Here is a 10,892-nt window from a genome sequence, read left to right as displayed (position 1 = left end):
GTATTTCAAAAAACCGATAGGTGTTACATTTGTACTTGTTTCTGAGCAAGAAAATTCTCAGGAACTTGAAAATGGCTTTAAAATTATTTGTTTGGAATGCCCCTCCAGAAGACTCAAGATACTGTAATATAGTTTTTATTTCTTTTCTTTTATATATATATACATATATATATATATATGTATATATATATATTTTTTTTACATTTTTCTTAAGTTTATTTATTTTGAGAGAGAGTGCACAAGCAGTGTAGGGCAGAGAAAAGGGAGACAGAGAATCCCAGGCAGGCTCTGCACTGTCAGTTCAGAGCCCAGTGTGGGGCTGGAACTCAGAAACCATGAGATCATGACCTGAGCCAAAATCAAGAGTTGGACGCTTCACCTACTGAACCACTCAGGTGCCTCTTTTTCATATATTTCTTTTTTTTAAGTTTATTTATTTTGAGAGAAAGAGAGAGTGTGTGTGTGTGTGTGTATGTATGTGTGCAGTAGCAAAGGGGCAGACAGAAAGAGGGAGAGACAGAGAATCCCAAGCAGGCTCAACACCACCAGTGCAGAGCCTGATGTGGGGCTTGAATTCATGAACTGTGAGATCATGACCTGAGCCTAAGTTGAATCCTTAGCTGACTGAGCCACCCAGGTGCCCCTTCATATATAAGGGTAAAATCAACAAGGTCCTGACTTTACTTCCTTGACCATTATTATATACTCCTCTTTGGAATTACCAGGCTGTCCTCATATGCCCTTACTGTTCAATAGCAGGTCTTCATTGGTCAAAATTTTACACCTTCCCAAGGTACTAAGTCCAACCATGGCGACTACTAAGTGTGAATTCCAAGCAGTTTAGAAAAAAATTCATGAAAGATCTCTTGGAGAGACCCTGGTTAAAAGCATGAACTTTCTAGTTAGATTAAAAATTGGTTCAAAATCTAGTGTTAGATTTTAAAAGGTGAAAGACCTTGTGCAAATTACTTCTCTGGGTTTCAGTTTCACTTCCTGTAAAACAAGAATAGCAGTGCCCATATTATGAGATAAAGTTTTGAAATAAAAAAGACAATATAGCACTGTTATGCTTACTATGATTGTTGTTTGCCATTAAAAACAGAATCAAAGCCCAGTGGGGAAGTGAGAGTCCCCTATATTCTTGAGTAGTTGGTCACTTAACAGACTGAGCCACCCAGGTCCCCCAAAGAGACTTTTAACTTTAAGTAACAGGAATCCCACCTGTTCTGGCTTATACAAACATGGGGTTACTTATTTATTTATTTTCACAAAACAGTCCAGAGGTAGACAATTGTTGTTCTGGGTTAAGAAGTTTATGATATCAGAATTAAATCTCTGAAAAATCTCTTCTACTCATGCTTGCAAGAATGTTGCTGTGGTCTCAGCAATCACACAGATGCAAAAATCCTTAACAGAATATTAACAAGGTGAATCAAGTAATGTGTAAGAAGGATAAAATAGGGACACCTGGGTGGCTCAGTCTGTCAAGCAACCGACTTTTGGTTTGGGCTAAGGCCATGATCTCACGGTGGTGAGACTGAACCCCATGTCGGGCTCTGCACTGGGTGTGGAGCCTGCTTGGGATTCTCTCTCATTCCCTCTCTCTCTCTGCCCTTCCCCTGCTTGCTCATGCTCTTTCTTTCTCTTAAAATAAATAAATAAAGTTTAAAAAAGTATAAAATGTCATGATTAAGTGATTTTTTCCAGCAATTTTTTTTAAATGTTTATCTGTTTAGCAAGAGAGAGCAAATCAGCCCCAGTGGGGGAGAGGCAGAGGGAGAGAGGGAGAGAGGATCCCAAGCAGGCTCCTCACTTTCAGCTCAGAGCCCTATGCAGGGACTAATCTCACAAATCATGAGATCATGACCTGAGTCAAAACCAAGAGTTGGATGCTTCACTGACTGAGTCACCCAGGTGCCCCTCCAGCAAGACTTTCATATGATAATCAATGTAATAGCCATATTAAAAATATTTTTGAAAACATTAAAAAATCTATAGGATAATCTTAATAGATGTAGGAAAAGGAGTTGATGAAATTAAACATCCAGGGAACCAGGAAATAAAAGGGAACTTTGTCAATCAAATAAATGACGTCCATGAAAACGTACAGTGGACACCATACTTAATAGTAAAAGATTGAATGCTTTTACCCTAACATTGTGAATAAGGCAAGGATGTTCATTCTTACAATTCCCGATAAACTTTGAAATGGAGGTTCTAGATTGTGCAGTGATAGAAGAAAAAGATATAAAAGGCATATAGTTTGGAAAAGAAGAAATCAACTGTCACTCTTTCCAGACTATATAATTCTTTATGTAGAAAGTACTAAGAAATCAATCAAAAAGCTGCTAGAATAAGTGAATTTACAAAGATCACAGGATGCCAAATTATACAAAAAGATAAGTTGGATTTCTATTTACCAGTAATGGGCAACTGGGAAAACTACACCATTTACGATAGCATCAAAACATTAAATACTCAGAGACAAATTTAACAAAATATGTACTTATGTAGGAAAAATGAAAATATGAAAATACATATCTGCAAAAAGACCATCATATTCATAATAGTTCCAAACTAGAAACAACCCAAATGTTCATCAACAAATGATTAGGTAAACAAATTATGACATATCCAATGTCATGATATGTAGCAATGAAAAGCTATGAACTACCAGTACAACATGAATAAATCTCACAGACATTATGCTAAATAAAAGTAGTCATGCACAACAGGAGCACATATTGTATGGATTGATTCTTATTGACAGGAAGCAGATCAGTCATTGTTTGGGATGAGGTATGTGGTGAGTATTGGTTATAAATTGGTATAAGAAAACTTAAGGGGTTGATAGAAATTTTCTATGTTTTGATCATCATTGTATTTGCCAAAATTCATGGAAAAGTTGGCACAATATGGGTACACTTTGTGTAGATTATACCTTAAAAATTTGATTTATAAAAAAACAGAAATGTTAACCTTTCAAGTCACAATTATTCATGGAAAATGTTTTAGGTAGAGAGGGCAGGGTGGTGATGCATCATTGACTAGAAATGATACAATTGTCCTCAGAAGGTAGGGAGTTAATATTGGTGCCTACATGGTAATCAGAACCTGTTGAGTCGCTTCAGGGAAGAAAATACTGAGCAGCCAAATTCTAAAGTGAATGAAAATATGTCCAATTTACAATCAAATAAAAATGCTGTGGGCATAAAGCCAAAGAATATTCTTAGATTAGACTTTGTTTAGCACTCTAAATTTAACCAGCTAGAATTCTTTAAGTACGTTCTTATTCAACATTTTGAAGTGAAGTATTTACTTCTTATTTGAAAAACTGTTACTTCTTCTGAAAGACAGAAGAAAGTCCATTTTTCTTTATAATAAAGAATGGGTGGTTTGTTATAGGTTTAATATACAGTGAGCACAAACTGCGAACATCTCCCCCCCCCCAATACACGTGCATACACACACACACACACACACACACACACACACACACACACACTGGGGCGAGTCTGAGTCAAGGCTGGTGAAAAGATAGAGAGTATAAGTTGAGTTGTACTTATGGAAGTGATATTGCTAGCTTCCATCTTGTGAATAGAGATATATATAGATCAAATCAACAGAAGGAAGAGCTTTATGTTATGTGATACAACATTAAAATTGATTATAGTGAACAAATATATAGGATATGGGAAATTCCCCAATAGTACATTACTCTATAATACATCTATATTAAATAAGCCTGGGAGGTTCCTTTCTTACTTCCTCTCTTCTCTAAAAACAAAACTTTCTTCCAAATAAATGAAATGTATATTTAAAAAACATAAACTTCTCCATTTACCATCTCAACACTCTTTCTGTTTTGTGTATTGGTTCATAAATTATCCAGACAACCAAAATTCTTTTCACTGTAGCATTTGACATAACAATTAAAGCAGAATATTGAACTAGTTTTAACAAATTTAGGGGAGCAGTTTATTTTCTTTATCAAGAGATGTTGTTCCCTTTAGGGAATTGAAAATTATATCCAAGATACTAATTTCCTCATAAAGAGATTTGGAGAGACTATTTTTCCCATAGAGCCAATATTCCAATTAATTCATCCAAAGAAGGAGATTTCTCAAATTGAGCCAAACTCAAAGCACCAGAGAATGATGTCATGAATTTTAAAAAGGAAGCCACTCTGCCAGATACCTAAGGTTCCAGTGCACACACTCAGTGATTCACAATTAGGTTGATTGACTACGTGATTTGTCGAATAGTCTTTCTGCTAGGTAAACATCTCTTAACACTGAAACCTTGTTGTCTTTCTTCAAAATCTATTTGGGACAACATTTAATAAAATTCTTACTCTTTAGAGCATCCAGTCTTTTTGAAAAGGCTCTTAAATATTCTTTGCCTAAAAAAGAGTGTTGACAATTACAAGAGAAAATGAAAGCCAGATAATGCAGAAAAATTTGCTTCATATGCTTATAAACACTTGCACTGACACGGGTCTGCTGTTTGGTTGTATGGTTTCCAATAATTCGGCCTGACTGATTATTGTTCTGGGGTTGTCTCTTTAGTGTCGGAGCCTCTGTATGGACAACCATGGAACACTCAACCATCGCGTACTACTGGCTGAAGTGGGGCAAGAACATATGCATCTAAATGAAAGGGATAGCAGTAATTGAAAAAACATGAGGGCAAAGATATTTCCACGTGATATGTTGAATACTTCCCCACTTCATTTCCTAGGGAGAAATTGAAATATGAATCTATCTGGCTCAAAATTTGGCACCTGGGGACACAGAGTGACATCGTGCTTGGTGGTGGTGGGCAATCTATTCAACTCAAGTGATATTAAACAGGAAGAAGTAAAGTAATTTATTTCTGAAATAAGAATGAACGATATTAACAGGGAGTTTATGAGACATGTTTTCAAGAGTCTTTTTTTGTTAGAAGACAAAACCATAATCCATGTTTGTTCACAAATACTCAGAAATGTAAGATTTCCTATATAAGAATGTACTGAAGTGAGAAATACATATTGCTGCTGGTTCTCAAAACATATTTCATGGAAGAAATTGTAAAGCAACCAACTAACAGAGCTTCCAGCCTGAAGGAGGTTTATATGGGCGTATAGCCTGCCTATTACTATGCTTATGGATGGTGTGTACGACTTGTTTTGAGGTTTCCAGTTAATATACACTAGGGGTGGCAGGAAGCATCTCTTCAGTGATCTATTTCAACTTGAAGATAATGTGCTGAATTTTAAAGAAATTGTAAGGGAGAAGGGAACCGCTATTAGGAACTGAATGCGGGCAATGATTGGTCTGGGTATGTTACACAGATTAACAGACTAAAAAGACAACGTATGGATACTAATGAGACTTGCATTTAGGGTATAAAGAGTGATCCAGTCTTTCATGAGGACAGGTTGTAACTAGAAGAATTCATTTTTGAACCAATGGAATATTTTAAAGAATAATGTCATGTAAATATGGTGATAATTACTCATGGAGATGTTTGGTTTGGAGAACAAGTATGAGGCTACAATCATAAGAACAACTTTTACAAGTCTGGCAATTACTTAGACCTTTATGTTGTCAATGTAGTGGGCAAATGGTAGCCCAAATGCCAAGAACATTGGAAAAATTCTAAGAATTATTTAACCAGAACTATATGCGTGAGTGCACAATTGAGCAAGTGAAATACTTAACCAATGCTTCCCTGGTTTTCTCTATCTGGATAGCACAGCGGACTATTTAATAATGTTAAACAGAGAATATCTTTGGCTTATTATTTCCACAAAGGTTGGGAAGAGGCACTTTTTATATCAGACTTAACGAAAAATGATCTCAGGGCTCCTGGGTGGCTCAGTCAGTTAAGTCTCCAACTTTTGATCTTAGCTGAGGCCATGATCTTGTGGTTCGTGGTTTCAAGCTCCACATCAGATTCTGTGCTAACAGTAAGGAGGCTGCGTGGGATTTTTTCTCTTGCCCCCCCCCCCCGTTCCTCCCCCACTTATGTTCTCTCTCTCTCTCGAAGTGAATAAACTTAAAAAAGTAAAAAAAAAATGCAACATTAAAAATGATCTTTCCCAACAAAAGCCAGAGTGGTATAAAACATCTCCCATAAGAACTATCTCATAGAACATACAAACAGAAAAAAAATGAAAATTTGGGAAATACACAAATAGATACCTTGAGCAATAGAGTCTGGAATTTTATGAAGTTTTTTTTTAGAAGCATAGGGGACTTCCTAAATTATTTATGGTTAAGAATAGACAAGTTACAGAAAGTGTTATGGAGGACTTGCATTTATTATTTATTTATTTATAAATGTTTATTTATTTTGAGAAAAAGCATGAACAGAGGAGGTACAGAGACAGGAGAGGGTGGATCCCAAACAGGCTCCCTGCTGTCATCACAGAGCCCAAATTTGGGCTCCATCTGAGGAAGCATGAGATCATGACTTGAAACCAAGAGTCCAATTCTTAACCTACTGAGCCGCCCTGGCACCCTACTTCTTTATATTTAAATATGAATCAATTTCATATGGAGAGAATGAAAATCGTCTCAGTATTAATGGACTTTACATGAGAAAGTGTGCGCGTGCATACCCACACGGACAATATTAGATAGGTATGTTGTGGTCACATATAACTTGTAAATTTCAGTGGCTTAAAACAGTATTTTTTGTTGGCAAGTATGCAAATTGGCTGCAACTCTATTTGGTCATGATCACCTCCATTCTATATGTCCTCCATTTCTTGAACCCAGGATGAGAGTAGTTTCTATCTGGACTATATTGTTCTCATAGCCTAGGACAGGAGCTGAAGAGACAAACTAAAAAAAAAAAAATTAAAATTAAAAATTAAAAAATGCATTTAAAGCTTCTAATAGAATATGGCATGCATCATGCCTGCCCATTTTCCACTCCAATGAAAGTTGCATGGCCAGTTCTGAACATGAGGTAGACAAATATCGTCCACCTACTTTGAAGCATAGCAGTTCACATTGTATAGAATATGGATATTTCAGGTTTTTTTTACAGAAGACTAAGCAAAGAGTTGGAGAATTTTAACACAATCAACCACAGATGCATATTTTATATGTATGAACTCTCCAGTATTTCCCCTTACAACTTGTGATTTTAGTTATTCAAAATAATTGATTTGTTTTTCTTATAATTACAAAATTAAAGAAATTGTCAGATATTTAGCTCTCTGCACTAGGACTTTGTTGAGTATAATAAATTCTTGTGTTCAGACTAGATAAAGTGGACCCCTTTGAGAAGATTGCCTTAAGAAATTCTGGGTACAGTAGACTATATATAGGGTGTTTTTAAAAAGGGAGTTAAAAGTGTGTTTAATAAACTATCATGCCAAGTTGAAATTTCAGAATACTGCTCAAAATTTGTTTTAATACAAACAGTACAAACAGTAGTGTACTGTTAGAGAATACCTCCATCTAAATTCTAGAAATTTTACACAAATACATTTCCATAGGCATGATTTTGTTTTGCTAACTTTTACTAATCTTTTAGAGAATGAGCGAGATGTGAGAGCCAAACTGGAAAATTTGGCTATCGAAGACATTATTAAGGTAACAGACATAGGCTGAAAAGGCAAAACAAAAACAAAAAATAAAACACAAATTCAATTTTTTATTTATTTTATTTTTTTTTATTTTTTTTTTTAACATTTATTTATTTTTGAGACAGAGAGAGACAGAGCATGAACGGGGGAGGGGCAGAGAGAGAGGGAGACACAGAATCGGAAGCAGGCTCCCGGCTCTGAGCCATCAGCCCAGAGCCCGATGCGGGGCTCGAACTCACAGACCGCGAGATCGTGACCTGAGCTGAAGTCGGATGCCCAACCGACTGCGCCACCCAGGTGCCCCACAAATTCAACTTTTTAAAAACCTTATTGTTAAAACCCTGCACAGCAACTTCCAGGGCAAAGCTCTCTAAGAGTTTCTGTATTGAGAAAGATAATTTTATTTCTATGAAATTTCTATTTTCCCAGGTCAGGGATAGACCCTTTGGTGACAATATTAGTCCTCTCATGACTTGTGAGCACGAATCTCCTTTGTACCGTCTGGCCTTTCCTGACACTTTGCGAGCAACACGGAAGTGTGTTGGAGCCATAGCCATGGAGCCGCCTAGGAAGCAGTGGGAAGGAGCAGAGGAAGCAGGTGGGGAATTAACAGCTTTGTAGAGAATCGAGTTGATATGTGAAACACACTGTGACTTCTGATAGAGACCATAAAATGCTGAGATTCACAAATTATATATTGACTGTAAAGTGTGAAGATAAATATAGAATATTTGCCTAATAAGCTGTTTTTATGTCTTCCATCTGGTTGCATTTGAAAAATATTACATCAAAAATATATTTAAGAATGTAAACCAATCAAAGCAAAGGCATATGAGATGACTTTTTTTTTCTTGTAGATCTGGGCTTTCATCTGGTATCTTTTCCCTTCAAGTCTGAATCAATTCTTTTATCTCTTTTTGTACTATAGGGCTGCTAGAGATGTATTATCTCAGTTTTTGTCTCTCTGACAAAAATTCTTTATTTTGCCTTCACTTTGAAAGATCGTTTTTGCCAGGGTGGAGTTATATTCAGTCAGTTTTTAAACATTTCTTTCTGCTTTTTAAAATTGTTGTTTCGTTGTCTTTTGGCTTCAGTTGCTTATAATGAGAAGTCAGCCATAATTCTTATTATTACCACTCTGTACATGGCATGTCTCTTCCCACTCTGACTTTAGAAAGCTTTCCTCTTTATCTTTGATTTTTAGCATTATTTTCATTTGAGAGAGAGAGAGAGGGGGAGAAAGAGAGGGAGGGGGAGGGGCAGAAGGGGAAAGATAGAGAGAATCCCAAGCAGGCCCTGGGTCAGGGTGGACACCGGTGGGGGAGGAGGGGCTTGATCCCATGAGCCTGGGATCATGACCTGAAATGAAATCAAGAGTCAGATGCTTAACTGACTGTGCCACTCAGATGCCCCTCAGCATTTTGACTAAGAAGTGGCTACATGTGATTTTATTTTTAGCCCTATTTATCTTGCTTGAGATTCATGACATTTTTGCGCTGTGGTTTTATTTGTTCATTTATTTCTTGACAATTTTTGGAAATTCTCAGCCAGTTTTTCTTCAAATATTTATTTTGCTTTATATTCTTTCTCCTCTTCTTCAGGAAATATCATATTTCATATATATATATATGAATCAATATCATATATATATGAGTGTATATATATATATTTAGACCCTTAGATATTGCCTTCCTTCTCAGATATGGTGTTTTTTGCCTCAGTTTTCCTCCTTGAAAATTAAGTTGAATTAGATGGTTGTTTTTAACATTCTTGACTCTCAGTACACTATAATTTAAACTTAAAGTTTAATCCAGGCATTTTGTGTGGGGGACACAGCAGGCATTTTAATCCAGGCATTTTGTGTGGGGGATACAAGTTTGACTGGCTCCTTCCCTGAAAGAGTGAGTGTAAATTTAATAGAGGGGGCGTGCTTCGGGTACAAACCATTTACTTTGCCACTTACTTTTTGAATGCAAATTGTAGGTAAAATTAGGTAGCCAAGGAAAGGGGGAAGGGAAGAAAAATTTAAAGCATAGCATCAGATTGACAAGCTTACTCATGGATACTTTGTGAGATGGTTAATTGACCCCTTAGACTTTGCAAAGTGTCTTATCCATAGACCGCTGTCTGCATTCCAAAGCATGAAGAAAGAAAATTATACATGAACTTTCAAAACTTTCATTGCTTAACATACAGTGAGTATGTACAGACAAAACAGCTCAAATGATAAGTTATGTGTCTCAAATAGAGTAAAAATCATGGAAAGAGCCTAAATAGCTGTATTTGTTTTTGCTCTCATCTACTCCTTGACTGAATTAATTGTTAGGCTCAGTCAAATCTCTATAGTTGCTACGAGCTTTTGTGGTAAGCCTCTAAGATGGCGCTAGTAGTCCACCTCCTGGCATTCATAGCCTTGTATAATCATCTTGAGTGTGGACCGGACTCAGTAACTTGCTTCTAACAATAGAAGGCAGCCAAAGTCATGGTATATACCTTCTTATTTAGATCACAGAAAGATTGTAGTTTTCTCTTGGCTAGTCTTTCTTGCTTTCTCTTGGGTGCTTCACTCTGGAAGAAGCCCGTTGCTATATAGTAAAGTAAAGTAGCCCTGTAAGGAGGCCATGTCAATAAACATGGAAACCAGTCTTCTGAGGCCTGTGAATAGTCACAGGAGTGAGCGTTGAAATGGATCTTCTGCCAACTTCCCTATGAGTGAGCTTGGAAGCAGATCCTGCCCTAGGTGAGCTTTGAGAGCACCCTAGCCAACACCTTGATTGCAGCCTCCATGAGGGTATCTCAGTCAGAACCATATAGTCCGGTCCCCTACCAGATTCTTGACCCCTAGAAAGCATGAGATAATAGCTGTTTGTAGTTTCCAGCTGCTACATTTTAGAATAATTTTTAACATGGCAATAGGTAATAAAATTTTTAATAATGATGATTCTTTGTATTATTTGTCTTCTTATAGTTAACACATGTCTGACATCAAGGGATTTGCACAGTGGCTCTGTGTTACTGTCACACTTTTCAGCAAAAGAACTGAGATCTGGAATCTTGTTCAAGATTTCAAAGGTAGAATAAGTTGAATCAACATGTGACTTTAGACCTTCTGACTCCAAAAGTAATGCTTTTGCAACTGTGGCCCTGTTCTTCACTAAATGCTGACAAAAAAGGGACAGCAATGAATCTAATTAATGACTTTGCTGAATATATTAATCGGTTGTGATTTTCTATCCTTAGCATCCAATGGTTATTATAAGATCAAATAGTGGCATATATATAATACTAACCAGTTAGTTAGATTCTG

This window comes from Felis catus, chromosome D4 (genome assembly GCF_018350175.1).
Source record: "Felis catus isolate Fca126 chromosome D4, F.catus_Fca126_mat1.0, whole genome shotgun sequence".
Lineage (NCBI taxonomy): Eukaryota > Metazoa > Chordata > Mammalia > Carnivora > Felidae > Felis > Felis catus.
The sequence above is the reverse complement of the archived record's forward strand: the minus strand, read 5'-3'. Positions refer to the sequence as shown.